Source organism: Pyxicephalus adspersus, chromosome 9 (assembly GCF_032062135.1).
Source record: "Pyxicephalus adspersus chromosome 9, UCB_Pads_2.0, whole genome shotgun sequence".
Taxonomy (NCBI): Eukaryota; Metazoa; Chordata; class Amphibia; order Anura; family Pyxicephalidae; genus Pyxicephalus; species Pyxicephalus adspersus.
This window is the reverse complement of record NC_092866.1, coordinates 56,868,683-56,885,232: the sequence shown is the minus strand read 5'-3', so window position 1 is coordinate 56,885,232 and position 16,550 is coordinate 56,868,683. Positions and strand designations below refer to the sequence as shown.

The window sequence follows — 16,550 nt, the reverse complement described above, 5'->3', positions numbered from 1 at the left end:
TTCCTTAGATGAGGGAGGGGCCTGCCATGGTTTTATTTTTTTCCTTTTTTTTCTATTTTTATTTTACCCTGGGAAGTCAACTTCCTTTTCTAGACTTTTGAAAGCTCTGATTTCTGATTAGAAGCTTACACAGTAATCAGGATCATCTCCGAATCCCCACGTGACTGGGTGGGTGAGACCAATCCCCAACTACCTATTATGGGGTGACCAGTGTCTCCCAGCTGTACCCCTGGGTTGTCACTTTGAGATTAAGCCTGCCAGCCGTGCCTGACACACATTGCATTGATATGATCCTCTGTCAAAGAAGCCAAGCAAGAGCAATGATGTGCGGCTGATATTGGGGAGCATGGAGACAGAAAGTGGCTGGAGGGTACTGGAGGAGAAGAGCAGCATGAAGACGCACAAAGCATAAAAGGTCAAAACAAGTAATTTATGAAAAAATTAAACTTTTTAAGGATTTATTAGTAAATAAATTGCCCATGGGGTGGGCAGAAGGGAATTTCAACTGATGAGAGGTGGTGCATAAATGGAAAAACCTGCCAAAGTAGTTCACAACTTATGTGGGATTGGAGCATTTTCAATAAGGTAGGGATGTGGGATTGGCTCACCATATTCAATGAGATATGACATTTAATTGGCACAAAATTTCCATGCCAAAAATGCAGTGCAACAATGGTGACTATTGCTAAGCACTCCCCACTGCGTTTTATGTCTTTACTTACTGTATTTGGTTATAAAATTTAGGCACAAGGAAGTTCAGGTGTAGGCGATACAGTGTTATTCCATAAAATAATAATAACTTGAACACTTCATTAAATCATACTTCCCCTTACCCACAATGCACAATGTTATCAGCTTATTGGCAAACAATGGAGCTCTGTCAGAAGATGATCTATAATCACACCACAAATATAATAATCATTGTATGGAGCGATCTGTATTGAGGACCTGGTTAGAATTGAGTTCTCAGAACATAATTCCATTGCTTGTGAAAGAAAGCTTTAAAGGGAAACTAGAATAGTTTGGGGTTTCATTTGATTTACTTGGGATATGTTTTGGTACTGATGTTGCTTTAATTTACCTGTGCTTTAGCTATTGAGCTCTATAATCAACATGATTTTTTAAGAAATACAGATAAGCTTATGCTGAATACACGTCAGATGATTCTCGCCTTAGGGCTGATATAGGAAGAGAATCTGGCTTGTGTACAGCGCTCATCCTGGCAGATCCTTGTACGATAGATGAGGAACAATGGTAATGAAAGTAGAGAGAAGAGCGTAGCGGGTGCCGCTCTGTTGTTCTCCCCGCCCCCCTCCACAGCACTCGTTCATGCATCGTGCAGTCTTTTGTTGTTGGAAAAGTTTGTGAAAGATCCTTTCCAACAACAATCTTTGCACGTGTGTATGCAGCCTAAAGACGCATACACATGTGCAATATTAGTCGTTAGAAAGGATCTTTCCAATGCCTAGCATTGCACGATGCATGAACGAGTGCTGTACATACAGCAGCGTTCTGTTCTATGCAGAGGGGAGGGGGAGAGCGATGGAGCGGCACCCTGCTGCGCGCTCTCCCCCTTCGCTTGCATTAGGATTATTAGTCGTCCATCCTCCGTGGATCCACCAGGATGGTCGTTCAGACAATGGATCACTGTATACATGCCAGATTCTCTTCCGATATTGGCCCTTATTCAATTATCGGGCGAGAACTGTTGGACATGTGTACGTCGTTTAAGTCTGGTATACAAAACAATGTTTTGGCTTGTTATCATTTATCAATCATCTCTTGTCATCAAAGTTTCCGCTTGTTCTGCTAGTGTTTAGCTTATGGACCAAGACTGGTTCAAAGCATTACACACACCGTGAGCCCATCTTTCTGACAAGAAACTATATTGATTGGACTCTTTGACTTAGGTTAACAAAATGGATGGCAATTTCAGTTAAATATCAGACTATATTGAGATTTATTAAGGTTTTAGGAGTTGGGCAGAGTACACATGTTCAATATTTGTTGCTGGAAATAATCATTCTTGAGTAACAGATGAGCAAACATGAGCAGAACACACAACTGGATATATACCATGTATGTGAAAAAGACCCTTTTACATCATGTTCTCATTTTGATGATAAGTCCAATTAAAGATATCATTAGTGCATAGCAAAAAAAAAGCATTTCCGAAAGTGTAATTTTGCATTGTTATATATGTGGATTTTATTTTCTACTCTACCCGAATCAATAGCAATAACAGCTTTTTAAATGTAGTGGGAGATATGCGTGCCAAGCCTATGGAGTAAGCCTATTCTAGAGTTTTTAAAACTTTTAAGATGAAACTGAAGCTGATTTGATCACAAACTGCTCCCTCCCCATATTATACCAAGATATATATCTCTGCTATACTCCAAGATAAGACTTTACCAGTTACCAGAATAGAAATAATATGCTATAAGCAGACATCGTTACATATTTAAAAGAATTTAGAGTTATTGATTAGATTTTACACGTGTCAATTATTAACTGGTATAGACTTGTAATCTGGTAGTCTGGTTTAGTTTATAACAATAGAAAAAAATTTAAGAGGTCGGAGGTTAGGAAAGAGACAGTCACATGGAGGAGACAGACACTGCAATGCACAGACGGTACCAATTTTAGCAACGTGTTGTGTAATGCGCTGCAAAGTTTACGTTAGGCAAAGGTACACAATAAAAGGACAAAACATTTTGTGTTAAATGACTCAGCGAACAACGCCTAGTCTGCTGTGCCTTAGCCATGTTTTCTATGTGTAGCAATGCCCAACAGAAGGGGTCCTGGACTCGAGTCCTTTGGGGTCAGGGTAACATACAATTTTAGTGTTTCTCCAAAAGGCAATAAATTAAATTGGATCGGGAGGATTAGTTTACAGATGGCCTGTATGCGGTGTTAGGACGCCACCCTATAGCAACCTTTTTCAACCAATTTTCTCCAAAACAAACCAAAAAAAAAAAAACCAAGAATTTTTATACCTAACTGGATTTCCGCCTTGAAAGTTTATTGACACATGAAATCTGGCATCTTAACTATTACCTACAAACAGCATACCCAAATCCACACTCCTGTTCTGCTGCGTAAGAGGTTTTTTATTTTTTTAAATCATTTTATAGTGTGCAGGGAAAGAAAAGCATCATCTGAATGTAGCTAATGGGTCTGGAGGTACCAGATCGTGACATTAAGGTTTTCCAACTTAAATCTATAGACAAAAATAAAAAGAAAAGTTTTTTTACCCTAATCTTATCAGTATTTAATCATCGGAGCATGATGAAGTTACCACGAAAATACAGACTTTTAAAAATGTTCTTCTATTTTTGTAAAATGTGTTACTGCAAAAATGAATAATTAAATACAAATTTACAAATAATGTGTATCCCAGCTTTATGATAAGGGGACTATCCTATCTAGAGAGGACCCCTACTATAGCTCTCTGGTCCTCTAAGATCAATGAGCTACAGCAAATGGAAGAAATGATTGGGATGCTGAAGGGCACAGAGAAAAAAGTGAAAAAAGTACCAATCACTGTTCACACAGTTGTAGTCCAACCATAGCAATGACCATTTTATTGAGTTTCTGTGGCACTTCTGGATTTCATAATGCAACCCCCCCCCCCCCATTCTTTTCCCTGTTCCCCTTACTTTTTTACTCTTTTTTGCCCCCTTTCTAGATTAACCTATTAAAACTTTATGGGACCCCAATGAAGTAGTGCATTTTAAAGGGTACCTAAACTCAGAAATTTTACTTTACATAAAAGGGTAGCCAACCCGTTTATTTAAAGTAAAATGTTGTATGTTTGTGCAACACCTGTTTTAAAAAAAAATAAATATAAAAAAGGGTGCAGCATTGCCCTCCTAATTTTTGATCGCCTAGGCAATCAAGAATGAATGGGAGTGCAGAGCCTCCCGGGATACCTACGTCACCCATCCTGGGAGGCTCCTGGCAGGAAGAAACCACCCAGTCTATTGGAATACTCAATAAAAAAATTAAATAAATAAAGAATATTAATATTATTAATAATAATATAAATAAAAATAAATAAAAAATAAATGAAATTAATGGGAGGAAGGGGAGAAAGAATGAATTAGGAATAATTAAATAATAAAAAATAAAAAAATGTCATACTGCTTAAACTGACATTGTGTGATATATAAATATATATATATGTGTGTGTGTTTTATTATGAGGTAAGTTGTAAAAATAATATGCATTGTAACAATTAGTTTTTTACAATGTATTTTATACCAAAATATTATTATATTGTATCTTTAAGCAAATACTGTAATCAGTGTTTGTTTGTAAGATGATTAGGGCCATTTCTAAACCATCGTTGCAGTTGCAGCCGCGGTTGCAGCAAATTGCAGCAAAGTTCCCATAAGTGCCATGATTCCATCTATTTTCCATCTGCAGATCTGATATAAAAAAGAATGGTGATACAATAAACAATACAAACAGAATTCACTACAATCTCTGTTCTTCCATGACTACAAACTTATACTATGTACATTACATTAGATATTTGTGTACAATGGTCCCCTGCCATGACACATCACTAAATAACAACCAGGGACGACTGCTGTCATTTCCTATGGTGGAGGAACAAGCGGGGTATGCCAAAGATCACAAAAGATTGTTTTCAGCAACAGAAATCTAACATTTGTCAGCAGCTTAAGGCTCACATTTTTGTCTATTAACTGAGGTTAGAAGTTGAAAACTCTGTCACCTAAATCAGAATTGCTCTGCAAAGATCCTCAGTATACACCGGCTTCATATAAAATTATCCTGCTGCTTCAAGGAAGCAATTCAGACAATGGAGCAAACAAAAACTGAATACAAAATCTAAGCACCCTCTAGATCCTTCCATATAATTATATAATAATCTCATTTGTTTTATTCAATTAGATGGCACCAAAATACTCTACAGCAGAGAATGTTAAAACCTAACTCCGGCTTCATAGTTTATTTGTTGGACTGAAGAAGGATTGGATGCTGGGTTGGGATTTTCAGAGCTGTCAACCAGAGAGAACATTGTATGGGGAGGAGGAAGTACAATAAAAAGGTAATAATGGGGACTTATACACAGTAAAAAGGGATGTGGAGCAAGGGAAGTTGTAGGTTGCATTAGGGAATGGATTAGGACAGATGCCAAGAATCACTTCCAGGATAAAAGAGAAGTGATGTGCAGAGATGTCTCAAATGTTTAATATAAAAAACTGGCACCCATAGAGGTAAGGCAGGGATGAATAGATCAAATCAGTTAATTATTGTTATCATCCAGTATTTTTATAGCGCCAACATATTACACAGCCCTGTACAAAGTCTATAGTCATGTCACTAACTGCCCCTCAAAGGAGCTCACAATCTAATGTCCCTACCATAGTCATATGTCATTACCACAGTCAATTTTGGGGAGAAGCAAATTAACCTAACTGCATGTTTTTGGAATGTACTAGAAAACAGAAGTGGTACTGGGCAGAGTCAATACATACAGAATAAGAACAGATACTGGGAATTACACCCATGGCACGGGACAAGAGAAGTGGTACTGTGCAGAGTTTATATATATACAGAATAAGAACAGATACTGGGAACTACAGCCAGGGTACAAGACAAGATAAACGTTACTGTGCAGAGGCTATACATAAAGAATAAGAACAGATACCGAGAATTACACCCAGGGTACAGGTCAAGAGAAGTGGTACTGCGCAAAGTCCATATATACAAAATAGGAACAGATACAGAGAATTACAGCAGGGTATTGGACAGGAGAAGTTGTACTGTGCATAGTATATCCACACAAAATAAGAAGAGAAATCAGGAATTGTGTACAGCATAAAAGAGATGTAAAGTTAAATGGTTTTCCACTCCCGGGCATGCAGAAAACTTCTGCTTTGCAGTGGGGCTGCACATTATAATTGTATAAAGGTCTTCATATCGGAGCAAAAACAAGACAATGGGTTCCAAAACTGTGTTATGCCACCCCAAACTACAATGTTGTTCCAGGTGTCCACCATGTGTAAGGTCTCATGGTGTTGGAGCTTACACAGGGTTGATGATATCATATTCCTTCCATATTCCTAAAAATTCTGCCAGTTCAGGAGAGGCAAAGTCAAGCTCTCTCGATTACTGTTGATCTGTTGTTTTATTTTTTGCTTATGTTTCACACTTTGATAGATTTCGGTTTCAGGTTGAGGTGGCAAGCCTCTAATACCGTTATGGTTTTGGTGGGTATGTTATCTACATTTATATCGCACTCAGCTATGCTTCAGATGTTTGCAACATTATAAAAAAGTGGCACCCACAGAGGCAAGGCAGGGATGAATATATCCGACAGCTGAATAATAATCATTTTTTACAATAATCAGGTAATCATTATTATTATCCAGTATTCATATAGCGCTGACACATTACACAGCGCTGTACAAAGTCCATAGTCATTATTATTATTACACAGTATTTTTATATACTGTGTACAAAGTCTGTACAAAGTCCATAGTTGTGTCATTAACTGTCCCTCAAAGGAGCTCACAATCTAATGCCCCACTATAGTCATATGTCTTTAATGTAGTCTAAAGTCAATTTTTTAGGGGGAAGCCAATTAATCTAACTGCATGTTTTGGGGATGTGGGAGGAAACCCACGCAGACACGGGCAGAACCTGCAAACTCCATGCAGAAAGTGTCCTAGCTGGGATTCTAACCTGGGACCCAGCGCTGCAAAGAGTGCTAACCACTGAGCCACCGTGCTGCCTAGTCATGTCACTAGCTGTCTCTCAAAGGAGCTCACAATCCAATGTCCCTACCATAGTCATATGTTGTAATACAGTCTAAGGTCAATTTTGGGAGAAGCCAATTGATCTAACTGCATGTTTTTGGAAATGTGGGAGGAACCCGGCATACCTGGAGGAAACCAATGCAAACAAGGGAAGAATATACAAACTCCATGTAGATAATGCCCTGACTGAGCTTCAAACCTGGTACCTAGCGCTGCAAAGGCCAGGGTGCTAACCACTGAGCTCAAACAAGGATGAACATATTGGATAACTTAAATTTGGCAATAATTGTATTTTTAGGAAAATTAAACATTTCTCAGTTTCACCCATTCCTTGGAAGAGATATTCTAAGATTACTGTTACCCATTGCTGCCTTTTCCCAAACCATTCAGATACCCGCAGACACCACTGGCCAAGGGGGCAAAGCAACAGGATGTGTTTAAAGTTTACATTCCCATTGGCTAATATTTTCCCCCAATCAGCCAGTACAGAGGGGTCTAACTAGGAGTTTAGGATCTGGCTAGCAGATTCAGATTCCCATAGGAGTATCTCCGGGTGATTTTCGGTCCCCCTTGCCCAGTAAAGCAGATAATTGTTTGCAATGACTTGGCATAAGAAAGCAATTAGAAAAAAAATAGAATGTGACTGAGGCCGTCTATGAACTTTAAACTGAGATGAACAAATAACGGTAGTGTGTCTGCCAAATGACACGAGGATTGTGCATGCTGGAGGGGGGGTAGGGACAGAGGAAACACAAGGATTAGGGTCAGAGGACGGTGACCTTAGTACATCCCCTCCTCCTCTTCCTAGAGTGCCAAATTTAATTCCCCTCAGCAGAAGAACCTCCTCGACCTTTGTGACAGTGACACACTTACCACCAGAAAGGGTTGAATATTATAGTTAGCAATTGACTTCTCCTAAAAATAAAGTCGAATGAAACGCTCAATGGACATTTGAGTTTAAACTGTCAGGATATTCAGGATTTTTTAGTAACAGGAACAGATTATTATTATTATTATTATTATTAAACAGGATTTATATAGCGCCAACATGTTACGCAGCGCTGTACATTAAATAGGGGTTGCAAATGACAGACTAATACAGACAGTGATACAGGAGGAGAGGACCCTGCCCCGAAGAGCTTACAATCTAGTAAATAAATAAATAAAAACAGATTGGGCTGAAATACCTATTTCCTCTTGGAAGCAAAGGTGGCTCTAGCTACCTCCAGTATTACTTCCATAACCAAATACCTTAGGTATAGGTTCCATGTTGAAGAAGAGGTTCAGTCTAGCCGAGTTCTGATCCTTCTCTGTAGCATTGATGACAATAATGATGGCTACATTTCTGTAAATAGCACAAGAGCAGCATTTTATCCAGGAAAGCATTGTAGATCTTTAAATGTAGCCTTCAATGTACATCACACGACTTCTAGAACTGCCCCGACTCTCTGGAATTGTCTTCCTCTATTCAGCTTGCTCCTACTTTCTGCTCATTTAAAAGAGCCCATAAAACCCATCTTTACGAACTCACCTACTCGTCTTCTTCTGTCTGTTAAATTCTCACTACTTCCCGCCATTCCATATCCCCCTCCTATTGTGTGATACTTCGCCCACCTCCTAGATTGTAAGCTCTTAGGGGCAGGGTCCTCTCCTCCTCCTGTGTCACTTTCTGTATCTGTCTGTCATTTGCAGCCCCTATTTAATGTACAGCGCTGCTTATTACGTTGGCTCTATATAAATAAATAATAAATAAATAAATTCTGTTTATTAATAATATAATAATAATAATAATAATTATTATTATTATTATTATATCCTTGGATATCTGGAACCAAGATGTTGGCATTGGATCCTTGAAGTCACACTTTGTCGTCTTGACTTTTTCCCATAAGCTATTCTACTGCCATCTCTTCCCCAGGTAAATGACACACACACACCTGGCTGTCCACTTGTTCTACACAAAAATAGAAATGCCAGACCAGGACACCTTCTTCTGTTGCTCCGTGTCCCAATTCTGATGTTCATATGGTAGCTATTAACCAGTGTTTACCAACTCCCTACAGGAGCTGCTGTTAGATAATCAATGTTATTCACTTCACTTGGCAGTTGTTTAATGTTTTGCCTGATTGGTGTAAGTCTGTGAGAGATCACCTGTAACTTTAATAAGAAAAACATGGCGCTCACATAATGTGCTACCATTCTGCAGTAGAAAAGTAAAGCCTTTCTCAGCACAGATATAATTCACAGTATACAAAATGAAGCACAAGGCACATAGTTCTATAAAAACAAGGGATCCCATTTAAGATATTAACCACCAATGGAACTGATCACAAGATCATAAGATATACAAAGCAAACCAAATAAACTTAACAGTAAATTGTACTTTTTGTTGTTGAAATATGCAGCCCTGAACTTAAATTACAAAGCTCAAGCCAACGTCTTACCCACATCCATGTTCAAAGGCTAATAAAACGTATCTAGTGATTTATTACAAGTTTGTGGGAGATCACGGACCTGTAACAATAAAAATAAAAACATGGTGATGTTCAACCACCAAAAAACTAAAATATTTATATGCTGATCTGAAAATCCTAATTCTGCAGACCAGTCCATATATTTCAATATCAAGAGGTACAAAAGGGAAATCAATAGGAGAATAGAACATTTTTAAATATTTTTTAAAAAAGGACAAGAGGAAGAAACAAATGTGGCTTTTGTTTTTTTGGGTCATAAATAAGAAAAACAAGACTGACATTTTGAAAGGGGAAACCCCAGCAAGATCACGCCGCCGTATGTGGAAAGAGTGACACAGACTGATGAGAGACTTGAGACATCCTCTTTCTCTAAGGCGGTGATGTAACGCCATCAGATGATGGAATTCTGTCAGGCATAAATGTTCAATTATTTAGGGCTCAGAATGACAGCTTGCACATCACGAGGACATGCCTGGATTTGTCAAATGGCCACATAGGCTGCAGCCTAAAGCATCAAAAGTAGAAAAGGAAACCATGATCCTTTATTGTTTATCTATTTGCAAGAAAGAGATTGATTTCCTGTCAATTATCTTATCTTTTTAACACATTCATATATCAGTGTTTCAGCGGCATCCAGTAGGAAGAATGCCTCCTACATTGCTGGCCATTGGGAAGAATGTCACCCTTAAGCTACGTCCAATGGTTCTCGCCCAATAATCATCTCAGGGCCGATATCGGACGAGGATATGGCGTGTGTACAGCGCCCATCGTTCGAACGACCGTCCTGGCGGATACGTGGACGATGAACAACGAACGATCCTAATGCAAGAGAAGGGGGAGAGCATGCAGCAGGGTGCCAAAAAGACCATTGTGTCTTTTGGTGTGACTTAGTCTGACCTGAGAGGTACAAATTGCTCAAGGAACCCCTAGCAACCTCTGGAGGAGAGCTGGTGAAGAAATAGTGTTCTGTGACATCAAGATTATATAGACACTGAACACCTGACCATCACATGTACTATATGACCAAAAGTAGGTGTAACCCCCTGCCTTAAATATTGATTTCAGGTATTTCCAGTGAAGGATAAAATTAAATGTGCACTTCCAACCTTGTAGAAGCAGTTTGTTGCCTTTCTCTTTACAAAGACATCTCTAAAAGAATTGGGTTTGGTGTGGTGGAACCCACACAGAGCTTTGACTTCAACCCTACTGGATACCAATGGAAGAGTGAGCTTCTTGTCCATCCTTACTTCACAAATGCCATTCTGGGTGAATGGTCTCAAATTGACAATGACACACTTCTATCTTGTAGAGCACCTTCTTAGAAAAGTGGAGGCTGTTATAGCCTTATGGAGTTACCTTCATATCAGCACCCATGGTTTTAGAATGAGACATCTAACTAGCTTCCATAAAGGTGATGGTCGGGTGCCCACAAACCTTTGGCCATATAGTGTAGGCTGGTGGGCATAATTAGTCCTTGCTGTGTCTTACAGATTCTTGTATTTCAGTGAGCTACCAACAAAGGCCACTAATAATTAAAATCTAATAGTAATTGGGTTACTAATTGAATATAAAAAGTATTTGGAACCAATATGGTGGACAGAATATCTTTTTATCGATAGTGATTGTAAAGAAAACCCATTGACGTGAGATGTTCTGTAATTGCACAGCTACACAATGGAGTTTTTGAATTTCAAAGGTTCAGTTCCAAAGCCTAAAACATAATTTACACTAATCAGCATTGTTGTTTTAGGGATTTGCCTTGTTCAGTTTTGGCTTAGGTATGTAGGGGTAATTTAGGGGGGAAGACGAAAGGTCCTTGGCTGTCATGATGAGCCCAAAGCTTAAAATACTCACCTAGTATTGCACATATGCAGATCTGAAAACCTTTCCCAGGACCCAAAAGTTTCTGAAATACATTGAGATCATATCTAGGCAGCTAGAATCCAAGGAGTTCATTTAGGGTAACCTATGTACTTCTATCTTCTTTTAATGACAGGTTCACTTTCCCAGCCTTGGTTCTATTAGCAGTGTTTACTGAACACAAGGGTAGAATCCCATTTCTGGCACATACACAGACTATAATGAATAGTAGCAGTAATTATTACTTGTCATTCTCTATTTCTAAGTTCCTCTTTTTAGCTTCCCGTGTGAAGTTACTCATCATGAGTTTTCAGTAGTAAACATTTGTGACACCTATTCAGGCTGAAAGGAAGGACCCAAATTATTCATTGCTGTGTGTTTAAAGTGCAAGATAAGGCAAAAAAAGCAAAAAGAAATAATGATGACAGATGGCAACTAGACCCCAGGTACACCTATATGGGAGACGTTATGGGTCATACCCTAATAAGAAGTCATTACATTTTTTACATGGCTTAGAACAGGGGTGTCCAAACTTTTTGCAAAGAGGGCCAAAATTGGTGAGGTGAAAATTTATCGGGCCGACCATTCATCACGTACTCAGGGTTAGTGTGGGCGTGGTTTGCGTGGGTCCCGCACAGCACACGCCCACCAGGGTGACGTGAGGGATTCCCTGTGCATGGAGTCCGGTGTCAGTGCGGGCTCCGTGCAGAACACGTACTTGGAATCACAGTGGGCATGGTCTGTGCGGGTCCCGCACAGCTTACGCCCACTATATTGACGTAGGCGATTCCCTGTGCACACATGGGGAGTCCCGTCCTGCTGAATACTCCCGCTGAGTATCAGGCCGATAATTGCAAGGCGTTTCATCAACTTTAATGAAATATAAGATAGCTTTTTGGTACGCGTGTATTTTGTACTGTTGTCAAAAGTACTGGCAGGTTGCATATTATTGATTTTATGACAGAGGCCGCGGGTTGGTGGAAATCTAAACACGGGCTGCAATTGGCCCCCGGGCCAGACTTTAGACATACCTGGTTTAGAAAATCCAAAATAAAAAGAAATTGCATCTTCAGAAACTTAGGCCTGAAATTGATCCAGAGAAATGCTAAAAAAACTCTTGTAAACTGTACTGCAATTTGAGAAAAATCCCTTGTTATTCCCAAAGACAATCGGATATTTTTTGGATCATCGTGCTTCAATCATATAACTTATTAATAGCTGGGTAAATTTTTGAACCAATCTACTGTAATGCTGGGCTGCTGAGAAATGTTATCTAAATACTCCCCCTGCCGCTCTCTCCGCTCCTCCAATGACCTACTAATGACTTCCTCACTCATAACCTCATCACACGCACGGATACAAGACTTCTCTGATTAACGCACCCAGCACTTGAATCCTGAGAAGAGAAGAAATAAGCTGCAGTGCATTTTACAAGCACGTTTAGCCCATGAAATGGTTGTCCTGTCCACCACTTGCTTGTAGTCACCAGTCAACCTGATTGTTATCATTTTTTGCCTAGTTTAACCTTTGATTTTCCTCCGGGAGTTGTGGGTGCCCTCTTGTCATTTGTGATGACCTGAAAGTTTACTATATGTATCATTTATATATTGCAAGGTGATCGTGTTTCCCATTAATATCCTCTTTACGAAAGAGAATGAATTCAGGTCACTTATTCTGAATTCCTTCATTCCCCTTAATATTTATTTGCACATCCACGCTCTCTTTCCAGTTCTGCAACAGCTTTTTGGAGGATCAGCCAATATGATCGCCCTACTTGCTGGGAGTTATCTGCCATCTTTACCATCTAATTGCATTATTCCCTAATTTTATATATACTCAGCCCATAATGACTATCTGTTTAAAAATATTTTTTAGAAAAACTGTATGTCCTTCTGATCTTTTCTAATAAGTTATAATATAATATAACATATTATACATTTGTATTAGTGTAATGCCTAATAAAGAACATTTTACATATTACTTCTATATTATATCTCTCTCTTATGTCATAGGAGGAAGAAGTCAAATAATTTTATATGGTACCAAGAGTGGGATGCCCAGTGGATAGGGTCGCCTTGGAGGAACATTTAATACACAGTCAGATTCTGCTTTTAAATGCTGTGCCAGTTGATACTTCCAACTCATTATCACAATGGAGAAGCTGCTAATGTGCTATCCATGACTTGACAGGTGGTCTACCTCTATGCCATATCATGGTGACCAACAGCATATTATATAGTAGTAAACCAATGGAAGCAATGTCATTCTGAGAATTAGGAATGAGCGAATTAGCCTGGGTTCAGATCCTCAACAGCTTCACTGATTGGTGGTGAAGTTGGTGAACTTTGCATTAAAACTGCATTGACATCTTTAGGGGGAAAACCCTGCTCTCCAATTCAGGGTATTTGTAGGGTTAATGACCCTGCTATTGCCAAACAAAAGGCATGGGAAGTCTGGCGATGCCATGATGGACATGAACCAAGAAGAAGATAAAACTCTGTCCCTCTATACAAAATGATGAATGTCACTTCCGACACATACTACCAATATGGTGGCTTTGTGTCCTGGAGAGGCTGGGCTGACTATTGCTTTAAATTATTGCTTCTTGTAACTCTTCTTACCCAGGACAAGATCTAGGCATTGCATTCTAAGTTGCTTCCTATTTCTGGTTCCAGACCTAAACACTTTTAGGGCAAAAGCAGCAAACCCAAAACTTTTAACTGGTGTGAACTAAAGTTTGGTTTGTTACATGGAAGCGACAAAGTTTGCTTTGTTACATGATCTGTATTTCTTCCAGGGATCCCAAATAGCATCAAATTTTCCTAAAGTATTATTGAGTGTGTGTGTTAGCCAATCATTAACCATAATCCAGTCCATTTTTCGAAATGAGAGGGTCTAGCAAAATCACATTAGATTTCCACGATTTTGCCAAAGTGATGCGGGCTGCGAACAGAGTAAGTTTTATCAATTTCAAAGAGTATTTGGAAACCGGGAGCACTCCGGAGTCTTTGGTACATCCTTCTTTAAAACCCTGGAAATTATTTGGATAATTTCTGACCAAAAGTTCTGGGCTATAGGGCAGGACCACCACATATGTACCATGGTGCCCCTGGCATCACAACCTCTGAAGCACAGTGGGGAGGTAGAGGGATGACATTTGGAAAGTCTGTCTGGTACGAAGTACCATTTTAGGAGAACTTTATAATTGGCCTCTACTAATGATGAATTGAGAGAAATTTTAGAAAGAAGGCTACTTCATTCTTCATGGGAACAGGAGAGCCCAAGATCATTTGTCCAAGCCCTCACATATGACAGTTTGTCCGGGGGGGGGGGATGCCAGAGCAGCATAAATGACTGGGATTTGACCTTTGGTATCAACAATAGATCTACTGGAACTTTCAAATGGAGTAGAACACATAAGACGAGGGGCCTGTCTGATCTTGGAGTAGACGAATGCCTGTAATAATAATAATTTATTCTGTTATAAAATAATCTGTCTGTAACGGAAGTCTCGGGAGTTCCCTTGTACTGACCAAATAATCAATACTAAAAATGTCATGCACATCAATATTATGTTTGATGGAGTAGATTCAGTATCAAGCCACCAAACTACCTAGATCTCTGCCAGGGGAAAAGTCTGGATTGTTCCATAACGGAGTAAGCGGTACATGAGCATAACAAAGCCTCGAACAGTGTCGCAACTTACCCACATTAAAAGAGAGTGGGACAGGGAGAAGCACCCCGGGACCACTTTAGTTTTTTCTTTAGGGGTCCACATGCAGGGGACGATTCCCCCATGTATGCAAGCAGATTCTTCCAACTCACCATTGTGGCCTCACCCCCTGTAACGTGGAATGAGATAATTTGAGCTGCTATATAGTAATATTTGAGGAGGGGGACCCCCAAACCACCCCAAGACCTGGGAGCACACATGGTGTTTTTTGGATTCTGCTCCGTCTACTGCTCCAAATGAAATTCATGATATTAGATTGAAGGGAATTGAGAATGGGACATGAATTGGGAGTGTGCGAAGGAGGTATAAAGTCCTAGGCAAGACATTCATCTTCTTCGAGGCTATACGACCCAGCCATGATCCTCATCTTTTAGAAAACTCCACTTTTATTTACAGAAATCTACACACAGCCTGAAGCCAAATGACAGAACATCAGCTGCAACAGCAGATCATATGTAAGTCTTTTGAAGACATAAAGCCAAGCTGAGGCTGCAGCTTTAATATTACAATATTCAGCTTGATAAGGCAATGATTGTGAGGGAGGCAGTTCTTCACATGATTAAATGATTTCAAGGCTTAAATTGTTATCTCTAGAGCAGAAGCAGATAAGGATCAGCAAGGTTTTGCTAAAAAATTTGCAATGTATGTGTTTCTCGGATAGTTTTTTACCTGGACGAAACAAGAGTTCCAATTAATTCCTCAATATATATTAAACTGCTGGTGGTCCAGGTTGGAGAACAACATAATATTCTTCGGATAAGGAGGGGATTCTTTACTGTAAGGTCGGTGAAAATGTGGAATCGGCTCCATCAGAAGAAGTTTAAGCAAAGTTTTAAAGATTGCTTGGATTGCTGGATGATTTCTAGAAGCACAGAATATAACTGGGGATTAAGGCTTTAAAGTAAAGATAACAGAGACTGTTGATCCAGGGAACATCCAATTGCCCCATGGAATCCAGAGGGAATTTTTTTTTCCTCTGTTGAAGCAAATTGTACCAGGGTTTTTTGCTTTCCTCTGGATCAATAGGGTTGATCATAAGGTTTTATATCTGTTTTATATCTGGGATATGTTTATTTCCCAAGTGGTTGATCTTGATGGACTTACGTCTTTTTTCAAACTAATTAACTATGTGGGATAAAATTTATTAAAGCTGGAGAAGATAGACTATGCTGGAAGAACCTGGGTGATCGAGCAAACCTGGAGAGGATCGGGTCCTGGATAGAAAACATTTACCATTAGCAAATATTTAAGAAATCCATTTTAAATTTGCTGGATCACCCCAGATCTCCCATCATAGTCTATCTTCTCCAGTCTTGGAGAACTTCAATAAACTAGGCCCAACCTAGTTTTTCTTTTTAATCACACTGGTTGCTGATGCTGGTTTATTTTTTTTTAAGGATTATATCCTTCTAATATTTATTTTAAACTAGGAATACAATTTTTTAGCAGAGAGCAGGTATCACCATCAGCTTGCCTGCCGCATTCTTCATTTCTCCATAATCAAAACTTTGGTATGTAGTCTATGATGTCCAGCTTGGGAGAACTCCATGATTGGAGAAGACATTGATTTGCAAAGCATGTGGCATTGTATTAGAATTGTTTGATATGGGGGTAGGGTCATACTGTTGCTTTATAACTCACAATAGCTTAGTTCTTGATAATCACAATTAAAATAATTCTCATTGGTTGCTA

The 16,550-nt window shown here is 39.3% G+C and overlaps 1 protein-coding gene across 2 annotated transcripts in view; it reads right to left on the bottom strand.

Moving 5' to 3' along the window:
* Window positions 1–16,550, bottom strand: part of PRR5L (proline rich 5 like) — a 42,468-nt gene that overhangs the window by 21,935 nt on the left and 3,983 nt on the right. The gene's annotated exons all lie outside the window — the stretch shown is intronic.